The sequence below is a fragment of the Falco punctatus genome (assembly GCF_963210335.1).
Source record: "Falco punctatus genome assembly, chromosome: 3".
In the NCBI taxonomy this organism is placed as follows: domain Eukaryota; kingdom Metazoa; phylum Chordata; class Aves; order Falconiformes; family Falconidae; genus Falco; species Falco punctatus.
This window is the reverse complement of record NC_137582.1, coordinates 92,261,728-92,281,114: the sequence shown is the minus strand read 5'-3', so window position 1 is coordinate 92,281,114 and position 19,387 is coordinate 92,261,728. Positions and strand designations below refer to the sequence as shown.

Here is a 19,387-nt window from a genome sequence, read left to right as displayed (position 1 = left end):
CTTTTCTAGGCACTTCACTTTGTAGGCAAAGGCAAGCTGGAAAGCATTTAACTTTAATAAGTATGCATAAATGTTGGAAGAGCAACAAACTAATGAGAGGGTTACAGATCCACATGACTTTTGATTTCTCTAGCATGAATCAGAGATAGTGCAAGGACCCCATCACTCCCTTCACTATATTTAATCAACAATAAAAGATAAGAATCATGGACAAAGACTGGTGAGAGCACACAGTTCAGAGATCACAGTGTGATTAAGGCTTCTGTTATAAAAATCACAAAGTGAACCTTTCATCAGTTCATCTTACTTGCTCCACCTTTCCTCCGACAACGCCAATGCAGCAACTTAATCCTTCTGTGAAAAATAGCTTTAAAAGGAGTTATCCAAGATCATAAAAATGAGTTATTCTATGGGAGAACAGAGCAGTGTCTCAACTGCCATCTCAGTTGTGCTCATTTTTTTAACCACTGGTCCTACAACTCACCTCAGAATTTAAAAAGGAGATGCTAGCTCTTTCTTACTTAGACAGTTATGGACAAACATTTTATAAGAGTAGGATGAAAGGGTGACAGGTATGACCTCTTGCATGAGGTAGGAACACTTTGATTGCCTGCATCTACACTGTGCGATGCGATGCACCCTGGAGTTTAAATTGGAGGGTGCTTACTGGAGAGCATCACAGGTCTCCAGTTGGAAGCAAGGGTGCTGGGGGAAAGCACAGAGAGATATGCTGAACAACCCCATGAATAGCTCAAGAATGGTGACTTTTGTTCCAGCTTGCAGTCAGGACACAGCTGAGCTCTGCACACAGGCCTGTGTATCAAGACAGCCTCCGTTTCAAAAGTTCATAGCAAAGAGGCAAGCATCAAAGATTTTAATGCTCTCGCTACAAACAGTTTGGTTTCTGAACATAAAAAAGAATTCAGACCTTTTAAGAAGGAATGTTCTATTTTTCACACTGGCAGAGATGCAAATAACCGATAAAGGTAAAGAAAAATACAAGCCTTTCCCCACACATTCCAAAACATCTCTAATGCCTTTTCTCGCTATCTTTAGTTTTTTCCTTGAAAAATCTCATTCTTTCCATCTAAGCTAAACCAACGACAAGTCAAACAGCATAGTATGCTGGGTTGCAAGCTTATAATTTCTTGTTATTTAGTGATTTTTTGCAACAAGGAAGGGAGAAATAGAGCAATACCAGAAATTTTATGAAACTTGACTTTTTTTTTTCTCCTCCCCTGTAATCTGCAAAACAAAGAACGCTACACACCAGTACTCGAACCACACCAAAAGATCACAGGTGTATGTGGAAATGCAACACCCCCTTCCTTTTTCCTCTTCTATTGTTTTCCTTCTTCTACTTCACTCTGCCCCAGTTTAAATCCTCAGCAGGCTTACATATCACAGAGGACAAAATTTGTATCACGTCCCAGAAGCAAATACAACTGAACTAGGCACCGAACGGTGGTATGCAAATCACATCAAGAAGCACATGACAAATTTGGGAGCTGGTTTGCAGTTAATCTCAGGGTGCAAAGGGTTGATTTTGCTCTGCAAATCTGTGTGGTATTCAGCTTTTGGTTGCCTACCAGCCTCATCTTGTAACAGTAGGACCTTTCATGTGGAAACGGTGTGTTTTTACTTTTGCACAAATACCACGCACCATTAAGACTTTGCCGGTCTCCCTTCTCTATGGATACCTGATCACTGCTAGAACATGTTCATTAGTCAATCAAAATTTCACTCTTGAACTAAGCAGCACTTCTCTGCCCCAACTGACTGTTCTCTTATGAGGCATCTCACTCAACCCCTGGCACAGCTGGGAAGCCATAATGAAAGTACAGAGGGGGGCTGCAGAGAGGAGGCCATGGGCTGAGCTGGGAAGAAGGTTATCAAGGAGGTGAGTGAAAAGCTGGAGTGTACAGAGACTGAAGCGGGTGGGTTGGGTAAGAGGGTGATGTGGTTCCAAGGAAGAATCCTCATTTCCCACCCATCCCACTTCAGCGCCTGAGGTGCTTTTTCTCCTGTGTTCATGCAGCTTGCCTCAGGATAGGAGCTGCTAATTCTGTCTGCTGCTGCTGAGAGCACCCAAATTAAACAGCTTTTGACTGTGCTAGTAAAAGTTGCCTATCAGCTATGTCTGTGGAAACCTCCCATAAGATATTTCCTAGTCACCCAGTTACCATAACCACGTATGGTTGATTTCTACAAGCATGAAATACTCATGTCAGCAACATTAGCACCAGGTGTTAAATACCTTTGGTGGTGGACAGCTAAAACATGCTCATTTATGTCTTCTAACTGAAGAACTGAGAATGAATTGACTAAATGGAATTGAGATGGAATCTATGGTAAAAACGAAGTGACAGTAGCTTGGTATTGCATATTGCTAGGCCATCCCAGCTGCGTGATAAAACTGTTAACTTCAATCTCAGTGAAAGGGCATAAGCAAACACATTTTATCTTGCGTCCTTGCACCACATACAAGGACAAATAGGTGAACTAAGAGCTTAAAGAAGATTATCTCTTGCAATTCCAGTAGCACTAATTAGGTGTTCCTGACCTTTCATAGCAGGTCCAGTCCTGCTATGACTGCAGGATCAGGGGGCTCAGCATCGCCTCAAGTATTTACTCAGTTTCTTAGACAGGTTTTGCAATTTAAGAGCAGATAATTCAGCACAAACTGTGCAAAGCTATGCAGTTTAAAGAGTTCATGTATATGAAACTAGTTCCCTTAATTGCAGCATCTAATAGTCTAAAAGACCTTGTCTTGGTAAGCTAAAAAAAAAAAACCCAAAGATGGAAACGAAGCCGAAATTACACTCCAAAAGCGCCAGCAAGCTGATCCATACAGGGAGAGAAGGGAGAACTAGCTAAACTGAAGAAAAATACTGTCATAAGAAAGAAAGGTAGAAATGAATTGACCATTGGTAATCTTAGGCTAGAAATTAAAGGTCACTGTGTTACAGGTTTGCGCTGACTATGCTATTAAATATGTGGTGTTGTGACAACCATTGCTGTTGGGGAGTCAGTTTCCTATCATGAACAGAGCATAAATAAAAAGGGTATTTCCCCCAGCCCTTCTTTTTGTCTTATTTGTGAAGGATTTTCATTTTGTGTGTAGAGACAAAACCAAACGTATCTGAATGTCAGGACCTGCAGGCATAGTTAATAACTGTACTATATTTTGAAAAATTACAATTAAAAAATATCCAATTTCTGATTTATATCACCACACTTCATGGCAGGCTTTGTTGAAGCAAAGTATTACTTTTCTGGAGTGTGATTCACTGGAAACACAAGTGGTGGCATCCAACTGTGAATTTGTTGTGAAATTCATTTCAAAACGAAAAAATTCTGTCTAGAATAGAATTTTTGTGCAGCTTTCTCTACGACTGTTCAGCAGCCCACACAATTACAGTTTTTGGGACACCATGCTGCCAGTCCTATTATACAGCACTGAAAGCTAATGCACCATATAACTGTAGGTTGCAACATTTAGGCTAATCAAGTGAAACATAACATTCTTAAGTCTAAAATACCTCTTATTTAGCATATTGAAGCACAAATACAATGCCTTTCTATAGCTTCTGACAGAAATGTGTTAAAGAAAGTCTCAACAAGCCCTTGCAATTTCTTTCAGGAAAATGTTATTATTCTGTTACAGCATAAATGCATTCCACTCCCACTCTATTCTTAACACTGAAGACTCAAGTTGCCGGAATTCTAGCTGCCACAAACAAAGACCCAATACTGCTCTAAAGAAAAATGGATGGGAAGACTTAAGACACAAAAATGAAGGACAATTTCAGCCATCAACTATCACAATGGTTGACAGAAACTTTAAAATAGCACCTTCCAATTTTGGGCCCTCCACTGTACTTTTTACCGGTGAAACATCTAACAAGATTCCCATTAAATTTAATCTCTAGTTTACATCACCTATTAATTTTTTTTTCCTCCCACAAATTAAATGTCAGAAAAATTACATTTACAAGCAATTTTAACAATACTGTAAAGCTGTAGCAAGGATGACTATGTGAACTATGGGAAAAGCAGAAGGGAGAAAGATCTGTGGTTCTGAGGAGTAACAGAAACTAAACTTCTGGCTTGCCAATGCAAGAGTCATTCAAGAGATCTTCAGATGGTGTAAGGCTACCAGTGTCCCACATGTAGTTCTCAGAGCTATGTTTCCCTCAAGTACTTAGATGACAGCATTCTACTATGAAACCTCCAAAGCGACTGAATAAGCATGCAAAACCTGGAACTGCAATACTATATGTGTAATTTTAAGACACAAAGAGGCTACAAAAACTTGCATGCATGAATAGAGCAGAAGTTGCACACACGGTAAAACCTAATACATCAGGATGCTGCTTCTGTGTCAGAAGCCAACACAGGTCTTCACATGTTCCCAGTCCTTCTAGAGTAACTTGACAGAGAGAGAGGATATGAGCATCAAACTTTTTTACGTCTTCAGCAGACTCAAGATTTCAAAGAATGAACTGAAGTTCAGCTAAGACAACTGAAACACACAGGAAATTTTAACCAGGCAGCTTGGCTTTGACATACATTAACTCTTGTGAGATCGGAACCTCATTCGAGATGGACAACTGGGAAGCTATCCCTGCTGCTGCCTCTTGCTGAACAGGCCCATCAGCTTGCCTGTTGTGCAAAAAGGAGGAGGGGAGGATAAAAGCACAGAACTGTTTAGAAAAAGTAGGTGATGTCAGCAGGTACCTCTCCTCATCAGCAGCAAACCACACCAGACTCGAGGATGTGAGGCTGTGAAGGGTCAAAAGAAAAAAGTTCTTAGGCAAATTCACAGTATAATAAAAATCAGGCAGGAATAAAAGCTGCAGCTCTTCTTGTGGAGGTTAGAAAAACCATTCACAGGAAGTTCTACGGTTTGACAGCTGTCACTCAATTCTGCCATTCTGCCTGCCCCCCCCCCTTTTTTTTTTAAAAAAAAAAAGGAAGGAAGGAGAAGGATTCACCAAAGGTCAATGAATGGTTCTCTATATGCTGACCATGCTACCAGCCCTGCTTTCAACACTGAGTTGACTGGCTTATTAGAAACCTAGGCTCTGAGGGACTGAAACATAAATGAGTCTTGGGTAGGCACTGAGCCACCAATTTAGGAAACAACAGAGCACATTCTGGCCCCTGCAGGAGGTCAGTACTTGCATGGGCAAGCAACTGCTGCTGGTGGTAGCAATGTTTCTTAGTGCCTCTGAAGAAAGCGCACTAAATTTGTTGGCCTTGAGCCTTGAACATGACTTGGTAGAATTAGCAAAACTGATGCCTGGGAGTTCGAATTTTCAAATTTCAAACCCATCCAATTGTATGCAATATTTTTACAATTTATTTCTGTCCAGTGAGTTATGCCAGTAACAGTTAATCAGTCTGAAAACTTTTTTTCCCCTGATTACTTTTTAATAAAAACTTTCCTCCAAAAAACCAAACAAACAGAATTTGGTGATCCAAAGAGGTTAATATTTTTTTATACCTAGATGCACAGCAGTGACATTTGACTGTTCCTAGGCATTTCATTTGCTATGCTGATAGTAAATTTAGAGGACAAATAGAAAAAAATTATTTCATCTGCTCTGTTCTAAGGCAGGCACCTGATTCTTAAATTATTTGATATATATGCTTTTCAGTTACATTATACCCTATTGCCAGATTTAGCTGACTTGATATTGGAAGTGTTCATCTTCAAGCTTCAGATATACAGTGCTGAACTTTACCGCAAGTCATACACAAAGTATTTTGAACTGTATGTCAGTTGAGCTCCTGCAGCTCTTCTCTATCTGCTATATGAAACTGCTGGAAAAAAACTGCACACATCTACTGCAAGTCGTTAATCAGTGCTGTGTACTGCACATTAAAAAAGAAACTAATGAATGGTATCCACAAAGCCATGTAACTTCTTTAAACAGTCTGATTTAACTGTTACATTTCCTCTAGGCTCTGGCTGCAATGCAGCTGAAGCAACAGCAGTATTTAACAACTGCTTCAGCTACAATTACTCTAGCATGATTTCTAGTGTGGTCAGGACACTTCTTCCTCCACGAAACTCATGTTACAAAAGCAGTACTACGGGCTAGCAGGATACCCTGTGGGATGGCAGACTGTTACTTGTATTTCTGCAGCTCTTGGAAAGGCAGACCATGTCACACAATGCACCCAGCGAGCACTGTCCTGCCCCGTGCAGCCCCCTTGGGCATTTCAAGGTTAGACGGATGCCTCCTGACACACGAAGCCATCCGACGGCCTGACACACACCACAGGATTTCACTTTTCAAACTAACCTAGCCGATAACTTCCGACTAACATCAACTAATCTCTTTTTGAAAACTAAAAATATAAACAGGTAAGACAGAATGGGTAGGAGGGGAAAGAGGCACTAAGTAGTAAAACATTGCCTGAGGTCGCAGCAGGTCAGCAGAGTACTCAGCACTGTCTGCATGCAGAAGTTGCTAGAAGAATTTAAAAAAATAGCATCTGTGCTTGGTACACAAATTTTAATTTAAGAGATCTACAGAATAGCTCTTAGGTTTCCTACACTTACAGATGACTGCCTGACACTTCCCAGAGCATGATGAAGCTCTGTCAACTACCTTATCCTAAGAAATGAACAAGCAGCAGCACAGACTAAAAGTGAAAATTAAAATGAACACCAAAATACTCTTAGTTTTACTATGCAGCATTCCAAATAAACATGACTTATAATATACCTTACATGACACATGCTTCAGAGCGTCAGGCTACAGAGCTATGAAGTATGTATAGCAAAAATGTTTGACATTGTGTTGGTATTGTGAAGCTATTTGGTATGAATTTATTTATTGACTCTGTCAGGGCACTTAACTTGAATTTGAAAAAAAAAAAATAGACAAGCAATTTGGATTTAGAATTAAGCACCCTGGATGACATGAAAGAAGAGAGTGGCATCTGCTACCCATGCGGACCAAGAGTACGCCTAAGGCTACACAAAACTTTTGTATAAAGGTGTTGTCTCCCTAAACGATTTAGCAATGTAACCTTTATAATCAGGGAAAATATAATGTGGTCGACAGTCTGTTTAATTCTAATATAGAAATTACATGAAATAAATAAAATTACATTATGAATGAAAACTTTGTACGCTTCTAGAACAACAAACTGTATTTGCCCCATTAGAAAATCTCCTAAATCACTTAATGTCTCTGGAAAATAATTTTAAAAGCTAGCTACTCTTTGCAATTACTACAGTGAATGCAATACCTCATTTAGAAAAGTGTTCTAATTTCCAAGAAGCATATACTTTTCAAGACAGTCTCCTAACTGTGGAATAGACAGAAACCTAACTTGTTTGCCTTTCATGAACTGCAGCACTGGTACATGAGTATGTCATGCTATTTTACTGAAGCGTCCCCACCCACACAGTGGTATCATCTAACCTGACACCCCCTAGATGTTTGAAAAAAAAATAAAAAAAAAGGTAAAAAAAATAAAATAGAAATGTGACTTGGAATTTCCCCATGGACATAACAAAGCAGCTCACCTCTACTCTTTACAACAACACACAGGTTTCTCCCTTCAAAGACGGTTGATAGGAAATCAGCTTCAAATACCGGTACTACCAGTGGCCTGTTTTCTAAATTGAGGTTGCAAGACAAGCCTGTTTATTTCTTTCCAATTACTAAAAATATATTTGCTATCACGCTTTGTTGTTTGCCCTGGATAAAAACATTTTTAGACAACTGTAGAATGCTAACAGCAGAACACATCTATTTGGCAGTAGCTCTAAAAACAGAATTCTGCCAGGTCATAACCTTTACCACCACTTAGGCAGCTTTATTTATTTATTATAGTCCCTCCTCATTTTGACTCACAAATAATTTTCAAGTTGATTTTAAAAAAGCTAATAATTAGTAGCTGTCAAAAAACCAGTAATGAGGAGTGCAAAGAATGGCTTTCATCTAGTTATTGCTTCTGCTTTGCCCAAAGAAATATGGACACCACCTCTTAGAGTGTTAAATGGACATTATGTTCAGTAAATTCCTTCACAGTAAGATTTATGAAGTCTGATTAATAACAGTATTTTCACTACCTCCAAACATGATTATATATATTTAAAAAAATTATGTGCTTAGTATATTAACAAATAAATATAGCCCCATGTAAATGAAAGGGTAAAGTTGGAGGAAAGTAATTAAAACCAGTCTAGAATGGAAGATACAATTACAGTGTTCACAGAGTTTCGTGGATTCATATAATACACCTGAACTAACTGAAATGTCATACAACTGCTCCAACGTTACTTAAGCAGAAAAAAACCACTTACAGACAGGGACTCCAGAACCTCATTTGAATTCGACCAAGAATGTAAAACTTTTCACTAGGCCACTTCCTGCTATTGCTGGAAACATTCCCTCCTTTAAACGGAGATGGATTTCAAGGTACTGTACTTAAGTGTTGTTTTGAAAGTACATTCAGAAGAAAATGTGAACGTGTAGGCAAACTGGAAACTCTCTGGAGAGATTACCCACTTATTTAACCACATTTCCTGTTTTTTAACCCGTTTGTCCTAAGCCAGTCCTTAGACTACTGATAAAAATAGATACAAGTGTGCTATAAATAGCTCATTAGCAGGTCTTTCTTGGTAAAATTGAAAATGTTTTGATAAATCTATTGTTCTTACTAGCTCCATACTAATTAAACTGTGAATCAGATTAGTTTCCTTGAAATTCTTCTCCACATAGCTCATGGTAATTATAAACATACAGCACCTTCAGAACCAGAGAAAAAGTCGTAAGAACTAATAGTCACCTAAAGGATAGCTATCGATAACTGAAATTCAATGAAGAAATTACTGGTAATCTATGTGGGAAAGTGGTTTTACAAAGCACAGTTCTGAAGCAAGGGAGGACAGAGCCTGAGCGCTAAGAGTCAGAACCTAGCTAAATATTTTGAGATCCGAAGGCCAGCGAACTAGATGTTTGAATTAGTTGTCTTGCTCTTACTTACAGCCGTGACACTATGTAGATGTAACACAGCGCATGTCATTTGAAGGCCTTGACACAAAACTACTTTCCAAAAATATTAAACATGAAGGCTTTCAAGACGACTTACGTTACTTGTAGTTTTTGAACTATTTTGACTCATCATTAGAAATTATGTCATGATGTTCAAAGAACCTGAAGGTTTCTGTGTTTCAGCTCGCTTGGAGCAGCAAGAGCTCTAAAGACTGTCAATACCTGTGTTTAACACCTTTGTCTACACATGAACTTCAGTATACAAGAGAACAGCAAGGGAATAATACTGGTTCTGTACCCTCATGCACAGCCCAAAGTAAGCTGTCTTTCAAAGAGAAGTTGCTGAGGCTGTTCTGAACTTTCTGCTTCTCCATCTAAACTGCCAGAAGGATTTGAGGGACAGCTGAAGAAGTCTTCAGTCCAAATATTTGCTGCTTCCTGATCCTTACCACACACAATAAAATCCACTGCGTCTTAGGGCAGAATACAACCTGCTTTATTGTTAATATGATAAGGAGCAAAACCTGTAAAGGCCAAACACTACAACAAGAAATGCAAAACCCAACAGTGCTTAACATTTGGGAAGAAGAGATGTTTGCTAGCATCTCATACTTAAAAGATGGGCAGGTTACTGAAGACCAATTTGATATGCATTTGTAAACATTTTCTTAGCAGAGTTTTGTTAAGAGATGGGTTTACTTTCATTTCTTCCATTCAAAGGCAGTAACAAAGTGTCAAAGGCCTTTTACCAACCCAGACCTGAAGGTCATGAGCAAAGAATGCTGCATACCATACTGAGATTTGAACCATAAAGACTCAAATTACTTGAATTATTGCAGATTAAGCAAAATTTCAACCTGCTAATCTGGTAACAAGAAATGTAAATGGCAAAAGCAAAAAAAATCAAACCCCTTTAAACCAAACAAAGCATCTAATGTAATAAAATAAAATTACTTAAGAGTTTATAGCCATCTCTACCTCTTAATCTAAGCATACACAGGTATCAGCTCACTCAAGTCACCATTTGGAAACAAATGCATCAACGACCCTTAGCTAAGCTCAGTACTTGAGACATACATGCACAGAAACTTGTCTTTTTGTTGCTTTCATTTAAGTTTTAACAATATTGTCTGGCACAGTTACAGCCATTAAACAGTGCTCTACATGCGCAGCTGCCCCATCAACATGTGGCTGTAACCCATAAATGTGACCTTGAGACAGAACAGAGATACAAAGACTTCACAGCCAACAGTGTGCTGCCCTACAGATTTAGTAGCACTTGAAAAAAATGCTTCTACAGCATTAACAGTGTTGGGGCTGTTGAGTCTTTTTTTGGTTGAATTTAAGTGGCTATATATGTTTGACTTAAGGAGAAACCCAACAGTATTGAATAGTCACAACTATCAGATACTTGATGTAGCTGGTTTGAGATTAAAAAAAAAAAATGTATTTCAAGAAAAGACATTTCACCCAACTACAACATAATATATACCATCCAAAACAAAACCATTGCTCTTCCTGCGTGGGAAAAATAGGTCTGAAAAAATGAAATTTGTGTGTGAGACACTTAGATATAACAAACCCTCCTTCTTGACATGAAAATTAATACATCTTAAGGAGGTCTCAGTATTACCTAAACTTTTTCTACCAGCAATCCATTAGCTGTAGGATGGCCTCCTAAGCAAATACTGCTTATTCACCCCCAGGAAAGTTTTTAACAAATTCCCTCCCTCTGCCCCCCCTAATTTTCAGCATATAATAGTCATAGCATTTTGTATGTAAGTTCTGTTATCAGTAGATTTCCACTATAAGAACAACTTTAATGCTGAAGGATTTTCTTCTGACAAAGCAGAGAGTGTTAACATGCAAGGTGCTAAAAAGTCAGCAGGGCACATGTCCCTTGTGATTGTTCCCACCGATTTTAGCAGCTTGTAATGCAGGATTGAGATCCTTCTGTGTATATCCAAGAAATCTGGCAGAATGGGAACTTAATGGCTCCTTTCTGGCCACGGAACATTCTTAAGTCTACAATGTCTGTGAGCAAGAGAAACACTGAAGGCAAGATACAGTAAAAAGGGGACAGACTGCAAATATATATTTGATACATATTGGACATATTTTCAAAAAAGCCATCTGCATCAACAGTTTTCTCATGAAATAAAGTTAGAAAGCGCTGACCGAGACACTGCTTTGCTGCTTAAAAACTCTGGGGTTTTTTTCCAGATTTAAGAAAAAGAGAGAAATTGTTGCACAAAGTTGTGGACATATGTTGGACATACTAAGAGTATCATCATCTTGTAAAACTAGTACCTACATATTTCTGAAGCCTGGTACTCATATCATTGCCAGTACTGTACCTCGTTTGTCATTTACCAAAAGCATTTTCCAAATTCCTCACAATTAAGCCATTTAGAAAAAAGAAACCAATTGTACCCCTTCACTTCACAATTTTAACATAGGCTTCCAAAAGTCTGAGTGTGATAACTCATCGTATTTGGTGGTCCTTGACAATCCCAGCGATATCTCTCACTTTACAGATGTGCAGGTTAATGCATGGTCACACATGCAGTGGTGTCAGTAGGGGTTAAAGTCAGCAACAGAGACTAAGCCCTTCACAGTGCCCCCAGATACCCCAATACAGGATGATTGATGTAACGGCAAGAAGCATCAATTCAAAAAGATGTGTTTCACAGATAAAAGGGGGTAGCTATATGTACCATAAAGATACAGAATGACCAATTCAATGGGAAAAGCAAGTCACTTCTTTAATTGTAAGGTATACTAAAAATCAACATCTCTATCAAAACTGAGAACAGTTGAATCCAAAAATCTCAAGCAATATTTCCTTTCACTAACACAAACCAAGCATAGCATGCAAGAATATTCATTTATTTCTTTCAAACACATCATTTTTTAAGGCACCCTGAAGGTGTTCTTTCATGATTTTATAAAACCTAAAATTATTAAAACCTTTCAAAACACAGACTCACTCAGGAAACTGTGTGTTCTTCTCATAATTCCTGAAGTCACTGGTACTGTAATAATAGCCTGTCATATGCAAAATGACAGCAATTTCATAAATGAAGAATGGGCTTAGAGATATACTATGTTTATGAATTTACTTCAGTTGTCACTCAAATATTATTATTATAAGAAATGAGAAAACTGAAGCCAACCGATCCAAAAGAGACCAATTTCAAAAAGAAAGTATTTGGAACAATACAGACACTAATAATTTTAGTGTCCAGGTATGTCCTGCATCTGCCTAACCTTCAAGCTACAGAGAAAACATACCTTAGTCACCAGTGACACACGTCCTGTGTTTATTACAGCAACATCAGACAGATATACTTCGGTAAGTAAAAGAAAAGGCAAACATGGAAAAAGGAAGTATAGTACGGACTTTTTAAAAGTTTGGGTTTTGGTTTTTAGTTCATGGTGTTTGCTTTTTTTTTTTTTTTTTTTTTTAAATAAGAAACTTTAAAAGTGGTGCTTTGAGCAAAAAGATTACTAGCAGCAATAAGATACACAATTTTCCTGACTTTTACAGTATAGTTTTGTTAGTACAATTAATGATTATTTTTTTTTTAAAGTTGCTATCGAATCATTTCAGAAGTGCAATGGTAACACGCAGACGGCACAGATATAATATAAAAGCCGCAATTCTTTTGGAACCTGATTCTACAAAGGTCTGTGAATGTTCTTAACTCAAACAATTCAAGCAGTCAGCCACCACACTGAAAGAAACCACAGGACTGGGTGTTAATATTTTTACATACTTTCTTCCGAATTGCTTTGTGTACCATTTGTGGCTACATGGAATTTTTATTTGTCCTTAGTAACTAAATTCAGCAAACTGGCAAACAAATCAAAGCAGGGTATTAGCTTACAAGCAAACACTAATAGGTAGCAGTGTTCTGGAGGCATGGCGGTAGTATCGAGTCACGGGAAAGATGTGAGCGGAGAAAGGGACCTTGGTTACAGAGGCGGTGAATTCCTTGGAAGACACAGTGCAAGGTCACGCTTTGCTCCTTTTCACCAAATTCTCAAATTTGAGTTCGATGGTAAAATCTAGTTGTTTGGGGTTTTCTCCCCACCCTCCCCCCCGGTAACTTACAATGACTTTGAAGAGGGAGTCATAATTTTGACTTTCAGCCAGCCCTTACTTCTACCAATGTAAGTATTTAAAACTGCACCACGTACTGCAGTCCAATGTACGTAGATCAGCAAATCAGTAATAATTACACACAAGAGTACACCTTAAATTTTTGGCAAAAAATGCCATAAACTGGATTTCACATAGAATTTTATTTGTTTAAATAACTAGTGAGTTGGAACCAGACCACATCAGCTTTTAGAGATGTTACTGCAGTAAAAAAACACAAGCACAAATACCCTCAACCCCCAACAACTGAACCAAAACAAAAAGCTCCCACCTTACTGCCCTCTACTCTGCTAGGAAAAAGGAAAAAAAATATATAAAAATTGTTGTGAAGCACAGTATAGAATACGTGTAAGAAAAACTTCATCACAAATTGTTGTGAAGCACAATATTGAATGAGACTGCGTATCTATCCTATCTATTAGACTGAAGGTGAGAACTTGCACTGGCTTCCAGTGTTACTATTTCATTGTTTTTCACTTCCAAGTTTCACTGAATCCCAACAGCATTTTGAAAAGGGCATGGATTTGAAATGAAGAATGTCTTTGCTTGACCTGAACAATAGATCCTTAAAAATTGTTCAAGTCCAAAATTAACATTTGGAAGCTATCTGGACTCAGGAGTGACCCACAATAACTGGAAAGCTTAAGATTTTTCACAGTTCAAAGTAAAGGCTTTTAATAATTTTGAATTACTTCAACCGCTGAACAAGTCCAACACTATAATTTCATCCACACATCAATAAAGTTTAAGTGTTTCATTAAATTTAAATTGCTATTCGTCATGTAAAGAAATTTTAAGCTAATGAAATGCTTTTTATTACAATGGATCTGCTGTACTGTTAGCAGCCTATCATATTTTCCCACTTAAAAAGCAAAGAGTTCAAGGGCCTGATAACTTGGCTACAGAGAGAACACGCTCCAGGCTGAATTTTGTACAGAAATCTTGTATAGAAAGCTTAGACTTCTTCTTACACTAGAATTTTCAACTTAAACACACGCACACACCCCTGGAGAGAAAGATGCTGAAGCAACGAGCAGACAGCTATTTTCCCATTCTGCTAGTTCAGCAGCTGTCCAGTGGCCAGGTACATCTTGGAACCTGTATTTTCAACAGTGTTTTAGAAATGTTAATAACTACAGCATCCTTAACTACTGCACACATTCAAGGATTAGAAAATAATTGTTTTTATCACTCCTCTTTCATCTTGCATTCAGCATTGTTTTATGCTTGACCATAAACCCCCTATGCAACACTTCCAACCATAACCAAGACTGTGAACTGACCAGTGGGTTTACCAAGGGCATCAAGGCTTTTGGACCTCCCCTGCTGAGTTCTGAGAGAAACCCCAGGTATTTTAAGATGATTTTCTGCATCTGCAAAGTTAGTACAGGAGGTACTGCAACGCTCTGTTTTGTATGGCCCTTGAAGAATCCCCACCACGAGACACTAAGCACCTTTATCAGGAGAAAACACACACTGTTATGGATTGTTTCTAACTAGTACCTAATACTTAAAGGCTAACAAGACAAAACCGCTCTCTAAGCACAAGTGTGAACTGTAGGAACCCCACAGGCAGTGCCCTGCACTGACAAATCCCACAATTTTGATACAGCTGCGTTTATTTACACCAATGGCAAAGTTTAAACTTGGGACTTCCCATTTAAATATCACACACAAAACTCTGATCCTTCATAATTTGAGCTGGAGGACTATGACTTAGCTACAAACAGCAGCAAGCCTCTACTACAGATCAACCATTACCCTTAAATGAGAGCCACAGTCACCTATGAGTCGGTAACACCACCACGCTAAAGTTTCCCAAATATTAATCATGATCTGTAAATGCTTCTTGACCTCACAGGTCACTGTCTTCTGAAAGTGGCTCCCAGGCACACTGTCTTCTGGAACTGTGACTATGACCTCAGCATGAGCTAAAAAACTCTTCCCCAGTTTAAAGTTCCACAGTTTCTACAGAGTATCAGTTTGCCTTGAACCCAACTTTTAAAATGGATGCCTTGATTTCCACAGGATCTTCTCCGCAGTGCTGAGAACCTCAGAACAGGACATGTAATCGCATGCATTAGCCGGTACAATACGAAAAACGCAACATTTCCAAGAGAGTAAATGCATTTAAGTACAAAGTAAAGATAACCCAGAGAACACATTTAATCTCTCATCAGATAAATACTATACAGTCAAAAACTAGTTCTGTCAATAGAGAAGGCCAAGACCCACACGCTAATTGACAACCACGCAACAGCAGTGTGAGCAGGAATGCCTTTGGAGTCTGGTTACAGACTGCCAAAGGGACTTTAAAACAGGTCTGGGTACAAGAAGAGAGCAGTCCCAAGGCATTTTAGCAGCAAACACTACCCAACTGGATACAATGTGAAAAACAGCAAAGCACTTACGGTGAGCACACCTGTGGAAATAAGTCTTTGTAGGAAGAGAATAAGCCTAAGTTAAAAAGCCTAAAGGAGTGCTGGACAGACCTGATACCACAGTTTGGGACTACAGGTACTTTTACTTGTCATGTGACTTCCTTTCCTCACTCCACTTTTTTCACTACATCTCAGTTTGCTAAAGATTGCTTTGAAACTACCTTGAGCATTACCAGGATGAAAAAATTAATAAATATCTAGTTTCTAAGGGTAACGTTTGAAGGAAAAGTCTAACATTGAGCCCACTCAATCACAACCAAGGTCTTAATTTTTTTTTTTTGGCTTATAATCATACTAATAATCAAATAAAAATAAATAATAGCAATAGTGACAATTGACTTGGGAGTTTTAAGCTTTTGGCATTTTCTACTATGACATTATCATACCTCACACCTCCCTGGTCTTCAGTTCTGGTTCCCAACCCCACCTGAAGTACCACGGAGCTCTTCCTCTCCCACACTTCCATCCATTAAATCCTACTCACTTACCCAACCTGCAAACCCAGCCTGGCAGTGCTCCAGAACTGTTTCCTGCCCCGTTCAGGTAACACTGTAGCACCCACAGCAATCAGTAAACCAAACAGTAAATACTAAGATGGCATTTGTGCCTATCAAATGCAAAGTAAACATGAAGGCATTCACTATGACAGTATGTTAGACCATTGAGTTTGTTCTGCCGATGACATGATTTATTTACTACTTATGTTTTATTGAAGGGTTTGGAGCAGTACAAAACTTGCTTGGCTATCCCCTTCTTCACGCATGTAATAAGGCGTGCTGGAAGAGGAAAAAAGCGATGCTTGCCCTTTCTCCTTTCTGCATTACCATTGATTCCAAGCCCCGATTAATTTTCTGCTTTGAGCAATGCAGAGATCAGATTCCATTATCAAATGCAGTAATAAAAGTAATAAATAATACTAAAATATCTTGTGAGTGTTTCTCAAAGAGTGTGTCTGAAGGTCTAAAAGAATATTTAGGTTTTCTTGTAACAACAAAAGCAAAAAAAAAGTGGATATTAGCATATGTCCACCCAGAGATGGACTGCAAACTAACACTGCATGAACTAGAAAATAATGAACTGATGACAAGTTTCTAGGTTAAGATCAAATGAGTCTTTGAAATGCCAAACAGGAGACCAGTACAGCACAACTTCCTACAATGGGCTAGACAACAAAAGAGACTTCTGAGTTGTCAGACATTACTGATAAGTAAATCCTCTGGAGTTGCAATAATTACAATCTCATTTGGGTATCAGAAGTCACTCTAATACCATCAGTTAGAAAGGATACATGAGCAGACACAATTCTCAAGCTACAAGACCAGGGTACAATCTGACCAAGGAATCACTGCAAGACTTCTTTTTATAGATACAACGCTTTTGTACTCATGCTCTTCCCATCCCTTAAGCAGTATAAACGTAGCCTGTCTTACGTCTTCAAAGTTCTCAGATGATAATTTTTTCCCTCTATTGTGTTATTGTATTGTAATGTATTACAATATATTCCCTATATTGTATTATATATTGTATCCCTTTTAAAAATACACCCTGCTTTAAATAGGCAATTTACAAATTTGCTGATCACTTAATTTTGCAGCTTGAGAAGAAACTTTTAATGAAAAATGAGAATGAAGATAAAATGTTTTTGGAGCTTGATAGTCTTTAGCAAAGCATACACAGAAATGCCACAAGGCATTACAGGAAGGGGTTTAACACGTAAAGCCAAAGAGAAGCTGAGAGATACATATCCGTATCTCCACACTATCCACACTAGATGACAGTCCAGTAAACAACTACTGGTAGGCTTAATAGCAGAAAACACTATACAGCACAACTGTGAGTAAAGGCAGACATGCAAACTAGGGGGGACCATAAGAAATAAAATAGTGAAGTTGCAGATGAACTTCTATTGCATACTTGCACATGTGAAGCCTAGAGTCTGCTGAGACCAGCCAACAAGAAATCCAATTCAAAATCAGCAGCAAAAAAATCTTGCACGCAAGAAGTATGCAGAAGCACAAGAAGCACCTAATAAAGTCTACGTGCAAGTGCAACTCAGTATGTGGCAGGTAGGGACCAGAAAATGTAATGTCTCTCCAGGACAGTTTCTACTGGGATTTCTGGAATAGCCAGAAGTTAAAGATAACCTGTCAGCAGAAAGTACAGAAAGCTGGAGAAACAGTTCCTTCACCTGTTCTCATCTTTTGGAACCGTTTCCAAGCACAGAGAAGGTACAATGTCCATTCCATTTCACCAGCTAGAATGACTCTTAATATTTATAATTCAGACACCAATGTAATAAGTTACAGAAATCTAACTGTTGTCAGAAGTGAGAAATGTAATGAAACCTGAATGTCTGAAAGTGAAATTTAAGAAAAGTCTGAGGTTAAAATTAAGTTACACAAATGAAGGTATTTTAAAACATGCAGAGAAATTTGTGCTTGTATTTCAAGCGGCAAAATAATGGTTTTGACAAAATTAATTAAAGGCTACCTGACTTTGAAATTTTACATGATTCTACTCTGTGAAGGATTATGTGTGGTAAACCAAATTGCAGTCATGCAACACACGGATTGTTATATTTGCTGGCTGAACAGGTCCTTTAAGGATGTTGAATTCAACTCATCATAATAAAAATTCCACTGTTGATACAAAATATAGTTAATATTTCCCTACCAGGATGAATGACAAAAAATCAGTTTATTAATGTATGTTGCAAATGCCATTTGTTTAAATGAAAAATAGCCTATTTTAACTGGAATATTTAAAAGAGTACTGTGTATAAGAACGTGCTGGTGTTCCGAACAGTTTCTCCACAAAGGTACAACACACCAGCACTGATACACAGTTGTTTCTTCAAGTGCTGCTTTCCTTCTGCGCAGCCCTGTGTTTATGTGGTCTCTTTTTTGTTTTTTGTTTTCTTCCCCCCTCCCCCTGCCATTCCTAGATCAGCTTGCTGCAGCTCAGTTCTTCCAGGATGCAAGAAAAGAGACCCAGTACCAACGACCCAGAAAACCGGCTGGAAGCAGCAGGGGGAAGAAATTACTTTGTTTCTTCAGTTCCTACCACTTAAAGATACGTTCCCTTTTCAGTAACTAAAGTTGGCTGAGCCCCCTTGTGCACTCTAAACTCCAACTTGAGAAACACTGCAGGAAAATTAAATACAATGCAAGAATGTGCAGGCTGTTAAGACACGTAAGGCTTAAGCCTGTACCTTCTCCTACTCCAGTAGCTAGACAATAATAACTAGGTAGTGGAACATGTCTGTGACTGTCATGAACAGTTAAACAACTGGCATTTTGTAACAAAAAAAGCACAGTTGACAAGTCCTTTAGCAACTTTATTTGCCAATGCAAAACCACATTTTTTCTCCCCACTTAATATTACGGCATTTATTTTTTATATGCAATAGAACTGCAAAATCATAATTTCCTGCATCAAAATAGCAGAATTTGGCCTTACTAAAAGCATAAAATGACAGAAAATTCCTAAACACAGGACATCATCCATAGATTGAGATCTGTTGGAGTTCAAAATCCCCTACATCTAGGGTAATTCTGAAGCCACCCATTTGAAGCGTTAGATGAAATCTAAAGGGTTACAGATATTTCAAACCAAACTGTTTTGCACATTTCAGTCAAAAAGTAATAGCCTATTTCTAAAAAGAAAAAAATATTCTACTATATCCAAATGTTTTTAAGATGTAAATGCACTTGTCATCTTTCATGTAAGCAGGGTGCTGGTGCCCCAAATTAAACAAA

General features: G+C 38.3%; 1 protein-coding gene across 2 annotated transcripts in view; it reads right to left on the bottom strand.

Annotated features, from left to right (window-relative positions):
* EXOC2 (exocyst complex component 2) overlaps positions 1–19,387 on the bottom strand; it is a 134,102-nt gene that overhangs the window by 12,299 nt on the left and 102,416 nt on the right. The gene's annotated exons all lie outside the window — the stretch shown is intronic.